The 19130-nt window shown below is 48.2% G+C and overlaps 1 protein-coding gene across 1 annotated transcript in view; it reads right to left on the bottom strand.

Moving 5' to 3' along the window:
* fmn1 (formin 1) overlaps positions 1–17450 on the bottom strand; it is a 532192-nt gene extending 514742 nt beyond the window's left edge. Inside the window, exon 1 of the mRNA XM_038785764.1 lies at positions 17313–17450. The gene's annotated coding sequence lies outside the window, so the exon portion shown is untranslated. The remainder of the gene's footprint in view (positions 1–17312) is intronic.
* Positions 17451–19130: the final 1680 nt, after the last annotated feature.

Below are 19130 nucleotides of genomic sequence, written 5' to 3'. Positions count from 1 at the left end.
AAACTCCACCATAAAGCCATCCAGCCCTGGAGCCTTGTCTAACTTCATCCCGCTAATGCTGTCAATCACCTCCTTCAGCCCCAGCAGCCCCTCCAATGCCTATCTCCTCTCTTCCTCCAACCGTGAAAACTTCACTCCATCCAGGACCCGTCCAGTATCCCTTTCCTCTTCACCCAGCTCCGCCCTTTATATCTTGTCGCAGTACCCCCGGAACACGTCATTTATCGTCCCCGGCTCTGACACTACCTCCCCCTTCACCGTTCGCACCTTTTAAAATTTCCCTGGACGCAGCCTGCCTCCTCAGCTATGGGGCCAGCATACAGCTCACCTCTCTCCATATTAATATTGCACCCCCTCGCCCTCCTTCCTACCCTACTGCCCTTCCTGTCATCAACCTATCGAACTGCCCCTGCAACCTCTTCCTCTCCAACAACTCTTTAGTGGAGGCCCCCCCCCCCCCCCCACGTATCTCCTGTCCACCTCGACTATCTCATCTACAACAGCCCATGCTCCTCCCTCCTCCTCCTCCTGTCCCTATGTGTCTTAAACAAGATAATCGCCACTCGGATCACCACCTCTCAGAACGTGGCCGTCGACACCTTCCCATTCTGGCTAATCTCCACATACTCCCTGAATGCCAAACTCAACTTTTCACAAAACCTCTTATCTGCCAACAGCCCAAAATCCAGCCTCCATCCCGGCCTCTGCACCTGAGCCGTGCTGAACCTCACCTCCAGCTGCCTCCAGCTAATGCGGCGCATGATCAGGTATCACAATCCCTGCATACTCCGCCCCCAGCACCACCACTCAGCTCACCACAAAGAAATTAATTCCCAAGTACACCTTATACATGTGTGAGAAGAACGAATACTCCCTCCACCCCGCAGGTTCTTAAACCTCTACGGATCAACCATTCCCATACGCTCCATACACCCTACCAACCCCTTTGCCATCCTCACCGCTCCCATTGACTTGGGGCTCGAGCTGTCTACCCTCGGTTCCATAGTGCAGTTAAAATCTCCACCCATAGTCAATTGGTGCATATCCAGGTCCAGGATCACTCCCAGCAAACCCTTCACAAACCCCACATCATCCCAATTTGGTGCATATACATTGACTTTCACAACCTGCGTCCCCTCCAGCACCCCACTATCACATACCTTCCCCCGGGTCCCGCACTTCCTTGGCCCCCACAAACGCCATTCTATTTTTCAGCAAACCCCCACCCCCCGAGTGAAATACTAGTCCCACCCATCCCTTCCTCAACCTAACCTCGTCCTTCACCGGGAGGTGCCTCTCCTGTAAAAAGATCACGTCCGCCTTCAAACTCCTCAGGTGCGCAAAAACACAGGATCGATCCGTTTAACCCATGGATGTTCCATGTTACAATTCTTACCGGAAGCTGATGCCTCCACTCCACTCCACTCTACCGTCCGCCATCATCCTCCTCTGACTCCGCCTCCTATAATACCACCCTAAATCGGACCCATCCAAGATGGCCCCTCTCTCCGTCCATGACCACGCTCGTCTCCAACTCTACCACTCACTTAAAATGAGGGGCAATTTCTTCAGAACTAGCTCATCATTTTCATGCTCTCATTTTCATCCATACACACTATTCTCCCAACTATATCACCTGCAGCTTCTAACTACATTGGTGACAGCTAGCTCTCACACCCTCTTCCCATCCATCACTCCTCTTACAAGAATACAAGATATAGGAGCAGAGTAGACCACTTATCACACTGCTCTGTCATTGAAGGTCATGGTTGATCTTGGCCTTCAACTCCACTTTCCCACCTGCTCCCCATATCCATTAATTCCGTGAGACCAAAAAATCTTTCCCTCACAGCCTTAAATATATTCAACGACGGCGCATCCACAACCCCCTGAGGTAGAGATTTCTGAAGATTCACAACCCCTTGTGTGAAGTAATTTCTCATCTCAATCTAAAATGATTAACCTCCTTGACCTCAGACTGTGGTCCCCCCCACATTGTTTTAGATTCTCTGACCAATGGAAACGATCTATGTCCACCCTATCAAACCCCTTCAGAATGTCTTAGGTTTCAATGAGGTCGCCTCTCATTCTTTTGAACTCCAGAGAAAATAAGCTTAATTTACTCAAAAACTCATCATAGAACAACCCCTTCATCTCAGGGGATGATCTACATTCATTCTCAGTTCTAAATTTAAAATCCCACTTCTTGTGTTTTAAATTTCTCCTTAGCTGCACCCCTCCCCGTGATATCCTCCAGCTTGATCACCACCCCAGCCGTCAGCACACTACATTCCCGCCTCCCATCATCCCATTAGCCACTGTGCCTTCAGCCAAAGGTCTCACAGTCTGAAATTCCCTCCCTGAAGCCCTCCACCTTTCCCTCCTTTAATCCCACCTCCTGTAGTAAAATCTCTCCTTTCGCTCAACATCCATTTTTTTCTTTTATCACTTTGGGCGATACCTGCTCAATACTGGATAGGTAGCCCGGTGGTGGCGGCTACCCTCAAAATCTGGGGGCAGTGGAGGCGGCACAGGGGGGAGTTGGGGGCCTTGGTGTGGACCCCGATACGGGGAAACCATCGGTTTGTCCCGGGGAGGATAGATGGAGGGTTTGAGGGGTGGCACAGGGCAGGGATAAGGAGGTTGGGGGACCTATTCGTGGATGGGAAGTTCGCGAGCCTGGTTGAGCTGGAGGAGAGGTACGGGCTCCCCCCGGGAAACGCCTTTAGGTGCCTACAGGTAAGGGCGTTTGTTAGGCGGCAAGTGGTGGGATTTCCGCTGTTGCCGCCTCGCACGGTACAGGATAGGGTGCTCGCGGGGTGTGGGTTGGAGAGGGGAAGATTTCGGCAATATACCAGGTGATGCAGGAGGAGGAGGAGGAGGTCTCGGTGGAGGAGCTGAAAGGTAAGTGGGAGGAGGAGCTAGGGGAGGTGATCGAGCAGGGGACTTGGGCAGATGCCCTAGGGAGAGTCAACTCTTCCTCTTTGTGTGCGAGGCTCAGCCTCATACAGTTCAAGGTGCTGCACAGGGCACACATGACCGGGACAATGATGTGTCGGTTTTTCGGGGGTGAGGACAGGTGTGTTAGGTGCTCAGGGAGCCCAGCAAACCACACCCACATGTTCTGGGCATGCCTAGCGGTGGAGGAATTTTGAAAGAGCATAGCGAGGATGGTGTCGAGGGTGGTATGGTCCAGGGTCAAACCGGGCTGGGGGTTCGCAATATTTGGGGTTGCAGAGGAGCCGGGAGTGCAGGAGGTGAAAAAGGATGGTATTCTGGCCTTTGCATCCCTGGTAGCCCGGCGGAGGATTCTTCTTCAGTGGAGGGATGAGAGGCCCCCAAACGTTGAGACCTGGATCAATGACATGGCGGGGTTTCTCAAAATGGAAAGGGTGAAATTTGTTTTGTGGGGATCGGTACAGCGGTTTTTCAAGCGGTGGCAACCGTTCCTAGACTTCCTGGCAGAACGATAGACAACGATCAGTGGCAGCAGCAATCCGCAGGGGGGGTGGGCGGGGGATTCATTTATTAATTTATTATTTTTGTTACTGAGTTTCCTTTACATTTTTTGCATTTTTATATTTTATAATTTTGTTGTTGATATTTTGTTGATGTGAAAACTTTAATAAAAATTATTTTTTTTTAAAATACTGGATAGGTTTTTTACAGAAGCACTCTGATCTTCCCAATTCGCCAATATTTTCAGGGTCCCGGTACTTAATTTTTGTTTTCAAATCCTTCTGTGGCCTTGCCCCTCCCCAACTTTACAAACCTCTATACTCTTATTATTCTGGCTTTTCACACACCTCCAACTTTCATTGCTCCACTATTGGTATCCATGTCTTCACCTCCCTGGGCCTGATGCTCTGGAGCCCCATGCCTTTAAGCAGTTGATGTGGTGAATATGGATTTCAGTAAAGCGTTTGATAAGGTTCCCCACGGTAGGCTATTGCAGAAAATACAGAGGCATGGGATTCAGGGTGATTTAGCAAATTGGATCAGAAATTGGCTAGCTGATAGAAGACAAAGAGTGGTGGTTGATGGGAAATGTTCAGACTGGTGTCTAGTTACTAGTGGTTTACCACAAGGATCTGTTTTGGGGCCGCTGCTATTTGTCATTTTTATAAATGATCTGGAGGAGGGCGTAGAAGGATGGGTGAGTAAATTTGCAGATGACACTAAAGTCGGTGGAGTTGTGGACAGTGCAGAAGGATGTTACAAGTTACAGAGGGACATAGGTAAGCCGCAGAGCTGGGCTGACAGGTGGTAAATGGAGTTTAATGCAGAAAAGTGTGAGGTGATTCATTTCGGAAGGAATAACAGGAAGACAGAGGACTGGGCTAATGGTAAGATTCTTGGTAGTGTGGACGAGCAGAGAGATCTCGGTGTCCATGTCCATAGATCCCTGAAAGTTGCCACCCAGGTTGAGAGGGTTCTTAAGAAGGCGTACGGTGTATTAGCTGTTATTGGTAGAGGAATTGAGTTTCGGAGCCATGAGGTCATGTTGCAGTTGTACAAAACTCTGGTGCGGCCGCATTTGGAGTATTGCGTGCAGTTCTGGTCGCCACATTATAGGAAGGATGTGGAAGCATTGGAAAGGGTACAGAGGAGATTTACAAGGATGTTGCCTGGTATGGAGGGAAGATCTTATGAGGAAAGGCTGAAGGACTTGAGGCTGTTTTTGTTAGAGAGAAGAAGGTTAAGTGGTGACTTAATTGAGGCATACAAGATGATCAGAGGATTAGATAGGGTGGACATTGAGAGCCTTTTTCCTCGGATGGTGATGTCCAGCATGAGGGGACATAGCTTTAAATTGAGGGGAGATAGATATAGGACAGATGTCAGAGGTAGCTTCTTTATTCGGAGAGTAGTAAGGGTGTGGAATGCCCTGCCTGCAACAGTAGTGGACTCGCCAACACTAAACGCATTCAAATGGTCATTGGATAGGCATATGGACGATAAGGGAATAGTGTAGAGGGACTTTAAAGGGGTTTCACAGGACAGCGCAACATTGAGTGCCGAAGGGCCTGTACTGCGCTGTAATGTTCTATGCCTCCTCACCTCTCCCACACCGCCTTTAAGAAAATCCTTTAAACATTCTTCTTCCATCCTCATATTCCTTTAGCAGTGCCTTTTGGTGCACTCAAAGCATGCTAAATAAATGCAAGCAGTTGTGATAAATACAAAAGTCCGAATACTAGTGTTTACTGGTCAAGAAATTGGTTTGCACTGCACAGCTTTATAGAAATAAATGCATTGGGAAAGCAGTCAGTATTGTGGGTGATGTGTGCACACTCATTCTACACAGGATGTGCCCAAACTCCATAGGCATCCATTTCAGACACTGGAAATAGATATTAGGTCCTAACACCGGTTTCAGCCTCCTTAGCAAAAATCAATAACAGACATCCCATAGGATGCCGTCTATTTCCTCTGTTATTCGGCAGTCAAAAAATGGTCCTAAAGGGAGTGCTAGAGGCTGCTGTCAGACAAGTTTGAACTTTTCCTTTTCATCTCACCTTATTGTGGTTCCCAGTAAACTATTGGATGATTGGGAAGGAGGTGATCGGAAATTGGCCATTTACTTTCTCCCCTCCTGGGATCCCCAGAATTCTCTAATGCTCCTGAGCCAAACAACCCTGCCACCCTCCAGGCTGATTCAGGAACCAGTCAACCAAATTCACCACGGTCATGCCAACACCCTCATTAGCCATGTGCAATGCATGCTGTGTAAGGATTCTTCTCCCCATTTGGAGCAATACAATCTCTAGGCCACAATATTGTGTTCTTCTACCTTGAGACAACATTTGCTAAAAAGGTACAACGAAGTTAATCGAATAGCGTACAGACATCAAAGAAATAACAGTCACAGGAGTGGGAAACAACATTTGTAGGAACTGTTGTTGTGAAGAAATAAGGCATTTTTTAAAAAAACTCTTTTTATTGGCTTTTCTCATATTTATAAACAGTAATTGTGTATATACAATACATTTTTCTTGCCCGCGCTGGAGAGAAGATTGCTCTCTGAACCAAGTTGCCCTGGCCTGCAACTACTGGATTCTCATATTGGGTGCCCAGATTGGAAGATGTCCCCCACATTAACACCATTCATCTTGATGAGTACTTTCTTCACCAATTATTTTTGAGTATTTATTCCGCGGAGCAATACGATAACGTAACACATTAAGGAAAGACTATTCCACATTCTCTTTCAAATAGAAAACGTCATGAAAAGCTGACTCTGAACACAAGGGAGCAGCAGTTATCTGGTACAAGAAAGGGAATCCATTTGATTCCAGTGAAGAAGTCTCAGTTTTTATTAACATGACGTAATTGTCATGTACGGTGATTAACAACTGGGTCAAGTGTAACCGACATCGTCTAATAGCAGAAATAATTTCACACAAATGCAGTTCCTTCTACAGCATTGGTTACTGATTGAACACAAGACACAGGGGAATTTGTGTGCTGCTTTCACAGATTATTTAAAATATAGTATTGATGCTTATTAAGGATTCTGGATGATGAATCAGTAATCACAAGACGTTCAAAACAAGATTATTTGTCAAGATACACAGTCACGTATTCAAACTAAAATTCTTACTGGAAGGATCATTTATGGCCAGTGTCATAACTCACCAGAAAATATAAATGTATGGAGCGGGATTCTCCGTTTCTGAGGCAGGGGGCTGGATTCTCCGATTCTGGGGCTATGTCCCCACTCCGGTGTGGGAACGGTGGTGCTTTATGCCAGGAAAACTGGTGCGAAACAGCCACCGATTCCCTGTTTTGCTGGGGGCTAGCAGGATGGCAGCGTAGTGCACCTGGCTCTAGCTGCTGATATGCCCTGGAGAATTGCCATGAAGTAGTCCCCCCCTCCCCCCTTCAGCCAGCTCGCCACTCCCCCCCCCCCCCCCCATAATGTCCCCAGCCCCAATAATGTCCCCCCTGCCCGCGGATCGGCCCTACCCAGAGTGTGGCGGTGCTGGACTGAGTCCACACCCACCACACCGAGTTCCCAACAGGTGAGACATGAGAGACCCACGCCGTCATGACCTCGACCGGTCGGAGGTGAGCCTCAGGCATTGTCCCGAGGCTGTCGATACGTCCGCGGTGTACTCTGAGTACGCCGTTTTGGAGGGAATGGAGCATCGTGAAAGCGAGGGCCCTGGACGTGTTCAGCAGCCCGGAGAAACAGGAGGACGCCAAGGTGGAGCTCGGCCGCGGGCAAGGAAGTGAGACCCCGCATAGTTGTGGTTCCCCGTGATACACGTGTCAACCACCATACCACCCTCATCCCCACACCCACCCACATCCCCACCCCCATTTCTCCCTGGCCTACGGTCTAAACATGCTTCTTGCCTTGTGTCTTACAGGACCTACTGGGGATGGGGCTCTCCAAGCTAGTGCCACAGCCGAACCCCCTCCCCACCCTCCCACCCCTCCATGAGTCAAGTACTGACAAGGAGAGCAGCTCAGATACCAGCCCGGTATCAGGAGATCCTAGAGCTTGGCGCACCACACAGATAACCTGGCACAGTAGGTGGAGGTAGGAGCACCCGAGGGGGTGGATGATCCACTCCCTGTGCTCCATGGCCACAAGCATGCGGACCCCGAGACCAGAGTGGGTCTCCAGGCCTGGCAGTGTCAGGTGGTGGGGGTGTCTCAGGGGATAGCTCCCCTCACCCGCCCCGTCCTATGGAGTAGCCCGGAGGCCATCAGGTCCTTCCCCTCCTGTCCTTAGCACATCTGGTCGGTAGCGGGCAGAACCGGGCGAAACCACGGCACCTGGGACACCCGAGCAGTAGCCGGGTCCATCCAGCCCCGGTCACACCAGAAGACGCCTGCCAAAGGGGACCGAGGTCACAGGACAGGCCTCATAACAGGCCGCCTCCACTCCTGCTGTAACGTCGGGGTTCCACTTAGACGTGGTGTTAAGGCCTGTAAGAAGTCAGACACCAATTAAGTTTCATGGGTGCAGGGCACAGTTTAGTTATAGGGGCTAGGGCACAAATCTGTAAATATTCGTTCACGTTAAACTTATGTTTCCACCGTTACAACTGCCTCGGTGCTTTGTCTGATGGGTGTGAGGGCTGGGGTGGGCTGGCTGAGGGGGGGGGGGGGGGGGGGGGGGGGGGGGGGGGGGTAATAAGCGGATCCTGTGGGTTGCCCCTCCGGAGCAGTGCAGGCACCTGAACCACATCCTCAGGAGGCCGACGCACCGTTCAAACACACTATGGGCGTTGTTATAGCGGGTCTCCGCATCGGTCTGTCGCCATGACCGCAGTGGATAACCCCTGACACCAGGGAGTCAAACCCACAGCCGGCCGGTGGCGTCTCGAACATGTCAGGAATCGTTGTGTGACAGGATGAAGGAGTCGCACTGCCCGGGTATCAGGTACAGACGTATAAGATACGCAGCTGATGGTCTCAAATCAGCTGCACGTTCATTGTGTGGTACTCCTTTTGGTTTGTGTAGAGGGGCCTGTTATCTGCAGGTGCTCATAGGGGGACATGCGTCAGGTCGATCACCCCCTTTACCCGGGGCATCCCGTCGATGGCGGCGAACCCTGCTGCATGGGCATCCTGGTGGGCTCGGTCCACATTAAAGTTGCTGTTTTGAGGCCCCCGGCATTAACTGCCTCTATTACTACGCAGATGCACCTGTGCACCAAGGTCTGAGAGATCCTGGACAATTCCCCACTCATCGCCTGGAAAAACCCCGTGACGTAGGCATTCAGGGAGATTGTCACCTTTATGGCCTGTGGGAGATGGTGTCCTCTCCCATACCCCTGCAGTGCCAGGTGTGCCATCATGTTGCACGGTCTCTGCTCAGTCAGAGTCTTCGACGGTAAGCCCAGTACAGCTGGTCCTCGAATCACAGCCGCTGTTGGAAGACACAAGGCCTCATGCGGCACCTCCTTGGCACTTCCTCCTCGGACGTTGGGCGGCTGGCTCTCCATCCTGGGAGGCTGCCTCCTGTTCCACTGCTGGCCGCCCCCCAGGGCTGCGGTGACTAGGAGGAAGGCCACCTTTGCTAGTTGAATTCCAATATCCATTGTCTGCAAGGGGTGAAAGGCCGACAAGTTAGCATGGTGCGTACCCCCGTGCCCAACCAGGTTCGCTGGGCTACATGGTGGCCCTGCGGTCCCTGCCCCTCCCCACCCCCCCCCCAACCAATTCTCCCCCCCCCCACCCCACCAACATTGCACCCCTGGCCCCGTCGGTGACCGGCAGAGTGGGGACCTCTGGCCCTGGCGCCCGTCCCTGATGCCAGGGGTCCTGTTGGCTGACACTGCCCCCACCGGGGGTAGGCAAAGCAGCCCCCATAGGGGCTATTGTGGGTGCTGCCCTTGGTGGGTCGCCGGCGGGTAGAGGTCGGGTGAGGTGTGGCGGGGGCTGGGGTGTAGGCTCCCATACAGTCGGTGTCACTTTGCAGAACCGGGGGCCAGCTGGATGGTCAGTGCGGTGCGCAGCAAGATAGCTGTCTTGCAGCTCGCGGTATTGGCGGTCCATCCCTGGACACCGCCCCAGCCACTCGATATGTTCCCCCATTTCCCCCCCTCCCCCGGCCCTGTCAGGAACCCCCTCCCCCCAGCCAGTGTCCCGGCAGCCGGCAGTCTTCCTCTCCGTGTCCTACCTCCTATCTCTCTCCATCAGCCACGATGCCAGTTTTGCAATTTTTAAAAAGCACAAGTGAACCGCAGCGCCGGGAACCCGGCCCATTGGAGGATTAGAATCGTGGAGGCTCCGGAGAATACTGATTCAGGCCCGCTAATGATATGCAAACGGTGTTTACTGTACGTGCATTCCGAATCACATCGATATCGCCATCGAGATGCTTGAGAATTTCGGTTTGGTGTCAAATCGGTGCCTGCCACGATTTTCCACCCAATCGCCTTTCCCGGTTTAAGTGTCGGCTAACGGAGGATCCTGCCCCCAACATTCTCAAAATACTGTAAATTAGATTCGGCTTCAGTGTCGACAGGATTTTGTGTCCATCATTTTGCACCTCAAAGTTACACTTTGTGATCATTCCACATGTATATAACATGTTCCTTTCGGACATAAAAACTTCAGTAGGTTACTTCGGCTGCCATCAAGTTATCGTCCAAAAGTATTTGAATGAGAGTACTTTGGGCACCTCCATGCCTTTGATATGCAATTCCAGCACAGGACAGATCCTTTGAAATGTTAGACCGAGCTAGACAAGTTCATTAAACTTGCTCTGGGAATGCTCATGTGATTTGGATATTTGTATTTTTTCATCCAGGAGTTTAAAGAGGTGGGGTGGTGTATTTCCTACTCCCAGACCACCACCAATTAACTGCAATGTCAGGCAACTGTGATTTGGAAAGGTATGGATTCAAACCCCCATCCAAAGGCATAATCCAGATTGATTAGAAAGCCATATCAGGGGAGTGCTGTACTGTCAGAGGTGCCACCTTTTTGTAGGAGATGTTACAATGAGATCACATCTGTCCTCTCAGATGGGTGTTGAGGATCCCAGGACCTTATTGTAAGAACAACAGAGATGCTTTCCCAATGTTGATGGTCAACACCAGAAGATATGGTCATTCATTTAGTTGCAGTTTTTCGGACCTTACTGTTTAAAAATTGGCTCCTAAATTACTTCATTGGGTGTAAAGCATGTTAGGATGTCCAGCGGTCAAGTAAAGTACTGTACAAATGCTAGTTTTTTCCCCATTTCTTTCTTTAAATGGTTAGCAAGAGGTAATAGATTTAATGCAGGAATCGCTCCATCCTACAATTTTCCCGATAGTTTGTTTTCCTACCAGTTGACCACTTTATTGTCTTAAGTAATTCAGAATGTAAACGTTAGCTTTGTTGCAAGTTTATAATCTGAATTATCATCCCAAAAATGTTCACCTTGACGCTACAACAGTCTTGTTGAGAAGCATGTTATCAAGTTACTAAGTGTATTGAAATGTATTGACAATAAATTTCTCAATTACCTCATTATAAATAGAGCAGAAGATCCATTATTGTCAGTTTAATACACAAAATACGGCTGGGGTTTGCTGATGTGTGTCGAGGCAACTTACGCTGTCAATTAATGCACAACACTATTTAAAAATGTCAAATTTGACATACTTAATTCTGTTTTTTAATTTCCCTTCTGTTTTTCTTCCCTCTGAAACCAAATATTTATTTCTCTCTTTTAATGTCTGATTTGACTTTGAGTTTCAGACATTGAGCCTAAACTGTGGAATGCCCTCCCTACAGCTCTCTACTTTCCCCCTTATAAGACATTACCCTTATAAGTTACCTCCTTGACCTATTATCTCATTGGGCAGTATTTAATGGAGGCAATGAAAGGCTCACCCTGCAGGAAGAAAAGCCAGCGAGAGACCTGTATCACCCCTTTTTGGGAAGGCCCACCAGACTGAGTGTCAATCAGGCACTTGCCTGGGCATCAGCAGGCCTTCAGTAGGATCAGGTACCCCCATCGAGAGAGAGATACCCACCAATCAGAAGTTGATAGCTCTTCATTGCTTGGCATCGCTATCGGAGATACTGTGGCTACTGCTGGTACAACTACCCGAGGCATTGGATTGTAAAGGGACCCAGGCACAGGTGAGTGATGGTAGGAGGTGGGGTTGGGGTCAGCAACAAAGGCTGGTGGGTTTGGAGGGGGGGGGGTGAGGGGGAATGGCTCTCAGAAGCCTCACCCTTCCCGATGCTAGGTCTCTCAATCAGGCACTACATATCTATAATCGAGGGACCCCTGCCCTCACCCTGGGAGGGCGCAACCAACCCTGACACAGTTTGCTTTTTGGGCTCCCACATGGTGACCCGTGAGCCCCCACCTGTCATAGGGTTAGAACATATAGTGCAGAAGGAGGCCATTCAGCCCATCGAGCCTGCACCAACCCACTTAAGCCCTCATTTCCACCCTATCCATGTAACCCAATAACCCCATTTAAACTTTGCGCACATAAGGGGCAATTTAGCATGGCCAATCCACCTAACTTGCACATTTTTGGACTGTGGGAAGAAACCGGAGCACCCGGAGGAAACCCACGCCGGCACGGGGAGAACGTGCAGACTCCGCACAGACAGTGACCCAGCGGGGATTCGAACCTGGGACCCTGGCGCTGTAAAGCCACAGTGCAAGCCACTTGTGCTACCATGTAGCCCTAAATTAACAATGATGTCACAATGAGGCAGTTAAATGGACATTAATTGCCCACTTTAGTGTGGACCTTCCTGTCAAAGATTTATTCAGGATGGTGGTGGCATTCCCATTCACCACCTGATTAAATGTCCCCCTTCCACCAAACTCACCCCAGGGGAGAGCATCAAATTTGTCCTTTGGATCAGTGTTCTATTTTGTTTTAACAATGCTCCTGGAAGGCACTTTTGGACTTCTTTTGTGTCATCGGCTGAACCTCGATTGGATGTCTGCTCAAGAGTTGTGAATTTCTGCAATGGGTCTTCACATGACTGAACAGACAAATTCTTGACCCGTAGATCTTTGGATACAAGGATCAGGATGTCCCACAAGTGGGATCCAGAGGGTAGAATTTGCTTCCTTTTCTTAGCTTCTCTGCTGCCACTCTGCCTCATTATTAAGATGTTGTGATGTTTTATTACATTAAAGGCACTTTACAAGTTATTGTTGAGTCCATGCACTAATTTACCCTCCATTTCTGTCCGGCCTATGTTTATTTTTCAATCCTTTAATCTCATAGATGTTTATCCAGTTGCTCACCAAGATCCCAAGTGCCCAGTTACCCTCGCTGTTAGCAGCTCACACTTTCAGGAATTTTTGTAGAAAATTCTACAAGCGCAAAAGCGTACTACCAAGTTACCACCAACAAAGGGCAGCACGGTGGTGCAGTGGTTAGCACTGCCACCTATGGTGCTGAGGACCCGGGTTCGAATCCCGGCTCTGGGTCACTGTCCGTGTGGAGTTTGCACATTCTCCCTGTGTCTGCGTGGGTTTCACCCCCCCAACCCAAAGATGTGCAGGGTAGGTGGATTGGCCACGCTAAATTGCCCCTTAATTTGAAAATAATAATTAGGTATTCTAACTTTTTTTTTAAAGTTACCACCAACACGTCACCTGTTCCACCATAGGCCCAAACATCATGGACCACTGCTACACAAATATCAAACATGCGTACCACTCTATCGCCCGCAGACACTTTGGCAAATCTTTGTTTTTATAAATTTATGATGTGGAGATGCCGGCGTTGGACTGGGGTGAGCACAGTAAGAAGTCTTACAACACCAGGTTAAAGTCCAACATGTTTGTTTCAAACACTATCTTTCAGAGCACTGCTCCTTCCTCAGGTGAAAGAAGAAACCTCAGATGAAGAGGTTTCTTCATTCACCTGAGGAAGGAGCAGTGCTCCGAAAGCTAGTGTTTGAAACAAACATGTTGGACTTTAACCTGGTGTTGTAAGACTTTATAAATTTAGAGTTCCCAATTCATTTTTTCCAATTAAGGGGCAATTTAGCATAGCCAATACACCTAGCTTGCACATCTTTGGGTTGTGGGGGCGAAACCTACGTAAACACGGGGAGAATGTGCAAACTCCACACGGACAGTGACCCAGAGTTGGGTTCGAACCTGGGACCTCGACGCCGTGAGGCAACAGCGCTAACCACTGTGCCACTGTGCTGCTCTCACTTTAGCCAATCTGACCACAAGGCTGTGCTCCTGCTCCCGGCTTATAAGCAAAAACTAAAGCGGGAGAATCCGTCAACAAAAGTTGTGCAATGTTGGTCTGAGAAATCGGATGATCTCCTACAGGACTGCTTAGAGTCAGTGGACTGGTCAGTATTTAAAAACTCTGCGACCAGCCTGAACGGGTACGCCACTACAGTAACTGACTACATTACTAAGTGTGTAGAAGACTGTGTGCCAAAGAAGCAAATCCGCGTGTTCCCCAACCGGAAACCCTGGATGAACAGGGATATGCACTGCTTGCTGAAGTCTAGGTCTGAGGCGTTTAAGTCAGGCAACCCTGACATATATAAGAAAGCCAGATATGATCTAAGGAAATCCAAAGATGCCAAAAGCCAAGCTCGAGTCCCAGGATAGCCACACGGACCCCCGCCGTCTATGGCAGGGTCTGCAAGACATAATGGGCTACAAGATGAAGGCATGTAAAATCACCAGCTCCAAAACACCCCTCCCTGAGGAGCTCAATGCATTTTATGCCCGCTTTGAGCAAGAGGTCAGCGAGAGCGCGCCCTCCACCCTGGAAGCCTCGGATGAACTTGTATCCAAGGTCATCATTGCAGATGTCAGAGCAGCCTTCTCGAAGGTCAACCCACAGAAAGCCACTGGCCCGGGTGAGGTACCCAGATGAGCACTCGGGTCTTGATCGGATCAGCTGGCGGGGTATTTGCAGACATCTTCAACCTTTCTTTACAACTATCTGAGGTCCCTATCGGCTTCAAGAAGGCGACCATCATCCCTGTACCAAAGAAAAGCCAAGCAGCGTGCCTTAATGACTATCGTCCAGTGGCTCTGACATTCATCATCATGAAGTGCTTCGAAATGTTAGTCTTGGCACGAATCAACTCCAGCCTCCCGGATTGCCTTGATCCACTACAGTTCGCCTACTGCTGCAACAGGTCCACAGCAGACGCCATCTCCCTGGCCCTGCACTGAACCCTGGAACACCTAGATAACAAAGACACCTATGTCAGACTCCTATTTATTGATTACAGCTCAGCCTTCAAAACTATTATTCCATAGAAACTCATCTCCAAACTCTGTGGCCTGGGCCTCGGCTCCTCCCTCTGTGACTGGATCCTGAACTTCCCACTCCACAGACCACAATCAGTAAGGATAGGCAACAACACTTCCTCCACGATCATCCTCAACACCGGTGCCCCACAAGGCTGTATCCTCAGCCCCCTACTATACTCCTTGTACACCTATGACTGTGTGGCTAAATTACCCTCCAACTCGATTCTCTACAGTGATGACATCACCGTAGTGGGTCGGACCTCAAACAATGAAGAGACAGAGTTCAGGAATGAGGCAGAGAATCTGGTGAACTGGTGCAACGACAATAATCTCTCCCTCAATGGCAACAAAACAAATGAGATTGTCATTGCCTTCAGGAAGCGCAGAGGAGATCATGCTCCTGTCTACATCAATGGGAACAAAGTAGAAAGGGTCGAGAGCTTCAAGTTTTTAGGTGTCCAGATTACCAACAACCTGTCCTGGTCTCCCCATGCCGACAATATGGTTAAGAAAGCCCACCAATGACTCTACTTTCTCAGAAGACTAAGGAAATTTGGCATGTCAGCTACAACTCTCACAACTTTTACAGATACACCATTGAAAGCATTCTTTCTGGTTGTATCGCAGCTTGGTATGGCTGCTGCTCGTCCCAAGGCCGCAGGAAACTACAAAAGGTTATGAATGTAGCCCAGTCCCATCCATTGACTCTATTTATAATTCCCGCTGCCTCGGAAAGGCAACCAGCATAATTAAGGACCCCACGCACCCTGGTCATACTCTCTTCCAACTTCTTCCGTCAGGAAAAAGATACAAAAGTTTGAAGTCACGTACCAACCGACTCAAGAACAGCTTCTTCCCTGCTGCCATCAGGCTTTTGAATGGACCTACTTCCTATTAAGTTGATTTTTTCTCTACATCGCAGTTATGGTTGTAACAGTACATTCTGTAGCCTCTCCTTCCTTCCCTATGTACGGTGTGCATTGTCTGTATCGCATGCAAGAAACAACACTTTTCACTGTATACTAATACATGTGACAATAAATCAAATCAAATTAACTTTAAAACTTAAACATGTAATTGTAAATTTAACTAACAAGGTATATTGTGAGATGCACTGCTACCAACAAAATCTGCTCCAATGGCTGTACATTTGTACAGTGAAAATATTTGATGCTGAATGAAAGATTAAATGCTTATCCAACAATCCAAAGATGTGCACTTTAGGTGGGTTGGCCACGCTAAATTGCCCCTTAGTGCCCAAAGGTTAGGTGGGGTTAAGGGGATGGGGCAGGGGAGTGGGACTGGATAGGGTGCTCTTTCAGAGGATCGGAGCAGACTCGATGGCCCAAATGGTCTCCTTCAGTACTGTAGGTATTCTATGATATCTTTGTTATAAAGATAGATACAAACATATGAATTGGGAGCAGAAGGCCACTCAATCATTTGAGCCTGCTGTGCCAATCATGAAAGTCATGGCTGATCTGATTTACTCTCAACTCCACATTCCTGCCGGCCCCCCTTGCTAATCAGGAATCTATCCAGCTCTGCCTTAAAAATATTCAAAGATTCCATCACCTTTTAAAAAAGAGTTCCAAAGACTCTAGACCCTCATCTCAATCTTAAATAGGCAACCTCTTACAGCGACCCCTAGTTCTCCCACAAAAGGAAACATTCTCTCCACATCCAACCTGTCAAGATCCATCAGGATCTTAAGTTGCCCCTTTACTCTTCTAAACTACAGAATACAAGTCTAATCTGTCCAATCTTTCCTCATAAAACAACCCACCCATTCCAGGTATTACTCTAGTAAACCTTCTCTGAACTGCTTCCAATCTATTTACATTCTTTCTTAAATAAGGGGACTAATACTGTACACAGTGCTCCAGGTGTGGTCTCACTACAAATCAAAGCATTTAGCCGCTTTGTTATTTATACTTTTACAAATACATTTCTGCCCATGTAGGAACAATTAGTGTTAAATCAGAATCTAGTATAAGCTTCTGAGTCAAATATTTTCCAATATATGTCCTACCCAAATTCAGTGAAAGTTCTTCTATGGATATAATCCATTATTTCAGACCTACTGTCGGGGTAACAAGAATAATTCTGCAATTTGTGGGCAGAATTGTTGCACTTTTTCAAAGTGCATGGAGCAGGAAAATAATTAATGCACCATGTTCATATTTCCAAAACTCACATCTGTGGCCGAAAATAAAACTTTTAGATTGCAATCACATATTTGGTCCAGTGAACATTTTTTAAAATGTGCTATTGAATCAGGTTTTTCTGATAAAATGGATAAAGAACACACAATTTAAAATGTAACACTTATCCCTGAAACACATCAGGGTCACCTCATTAGTACATGTTATCTTGTTGTTTAGTACCAATAGGCAAAAAGAAACATTGCACTGCTGCGCAAAATACATGAAAGGGTTAACCCAGATTTTCCACAGCAATATTCTACAAAATTGAATTTTACAACTTTGGTTTGATGGCTATGCGACCCGCTTGTTTCCAATACGTAAATAAAATGTCTTGAAAGTGAGCTGTTGTAATTTTTCTAATATAAACAGTTTACCTGATGGAAAATAAAAGGGATGCAACTGGCCGCAGAGGTTTACTTCGGCTGAGATGTTGCTCCCTCGTCAACAGCATTTTCTCTCTAGCATCCCCCTCTCCCCTCGCAATCCGCTTCTCAGATGGTGGGTAGCAGCTGTATCGGAGGAGGGGGGGGGGGGGGAGAGCAGGCTGACAGGCAGGGAGCCCAGCCAAACAAACCAACCTTCATGGCTGCATCAGACCTATCATATGGGAATTGGGGCCGGCACTCAACGTGACGAACGAAAGGATTCAACTCGCGCGAGTTAATCTCACGGGTTATTTATAGAACAGGGAAGTGGGAGGAGAAACTGTGCCAATCTAGGGGAGGGGGGAATCACCTTTGCCGGGCGCTCAGTACCACTGCAAGGCTGTGATGCAGTATAACATGTGTGAACCCCCCCCCCCCCCCCGCCTCCCAATCGGCCTATTAATTTTATACTGAGCTTGTAGATGGTAGACTTTTTACTGATCAATATCCTTTATAGAAACTTTATGCAAGTCCAACCAGATATATAGTAGAAATAGTTTAAATTTTAATATTTAATATGTGCAGGTAATATATGCAGGTGTGCAGGTTATGTGGATTGGCCATGCTAAATTGTCCCTTCGTGTCCCAAGGTTATGCAGGGTTACTGGTTTACGAGGATAGGGTGGGGAGTTGTCCTAGGTAGGGTGCTCTTTCAGAGGGTTTTTGCAGACTGGGATGGGCCGAATGGCCTCCTTCTGCACTGTAGGGATTCTATGATTTCAAAAACTACTTGTTAATAGTCATGCAACTTCCACAGGATACATAGTGGGATATAAGATTATGATAAGCAAGGGGCAAGCAAGTTCAGAGAAGGTTTACTGGATTAATACCTGGAATGGTTGAACAGGATAGGCTTGTATCCACTGGAGTTTAGCAGAGTAAGAGGTGACTTAATTGAAACATAAGATCCTGAGGGGTCTTGATAGGCTGGATGTGGAGAGGCTATTTCTCCTTGTGGGAGAATCTAGAACTAGAGGTCACTGTTCAAAATATGGGATTACTGCTTAAAAACAAGATGAGGAGAAATGTTTTCTCTCAGGGGGTCATGTGTCTTTGGAAGTGTCTGTCTCAGAAGGCTATGGAAGCTGGGAGAGGGGAGGGAGTGTGAAATTTGTACTCCCGTTTTCAAGGGGCGGGAATGACGAGGAAGGCAGAGAATAGCGTAGAAATCCCCAAATAGCTTTTACCACGGCAGATTCCCTGTTCTGATTGTCCCCACCAATGATATAATGGGAATCTTAACTTTCAAAGTCAAGATCTCCATATGCATTAATTTGAATTTGATTGTCAGGTGTTTACACCTGTTAGTCCTCCCGAGTGACATTATCCATTCATGCCGACATGAATCAAGACAAGTGCACCATGACGTGCAACTGGCAAGCAGAACCTGCCGGAGAGGCATTGTTAAGTGCTGCCCCTGGGAGGAGGGGGGCCATACCCTGGCATTGCTCGGGCAATACACTGGCAGTGTCCTTGCTCTGGCCCCTGGCACAGGGCAGTTCCATGGAGAGGGAGTTCCGGTGGATAAAGGGGTTTCTGTAGGGTGGGATGTTTCACTTTTTATTTATTTACATCAGGGCGCCGTTTACCAATCCAAGTTGCTGGGGGAGCCCACATTTCCAGCCAGATATTGTGGGACCTGTCTCTTTCATTTCTTTTGCCAAATTGTCTAAAAATACAGTGGGTAAAGCCGGCAGCACATCTGGTGGGCTATCCAGCTTTTCCCCCAGAGATGACAAAAAAGTGGCAAAATTCCTCCCGGAGTTT

Source organism: Scyliorhinus canicula, chromosome 2, assembly GCF_902713615.1.
Source record: "Scyliorhinus canicula chromosome 2, sScyCan1.1, whole genome shotgun sequence".
In the NCBI taxonomy this organism is placed as follows: Eukaryota; Metazoa; Chordata; class Chondrichthyes; order Carcharhiniformes; family Scyliorhinidae; genus Scyliorhinus; species Scyliorhinus canicula.
Note: the sequence above shows the minus strand (reverse complement) of the source record. Positions and strands in the feature narration are given on the sequence as shown.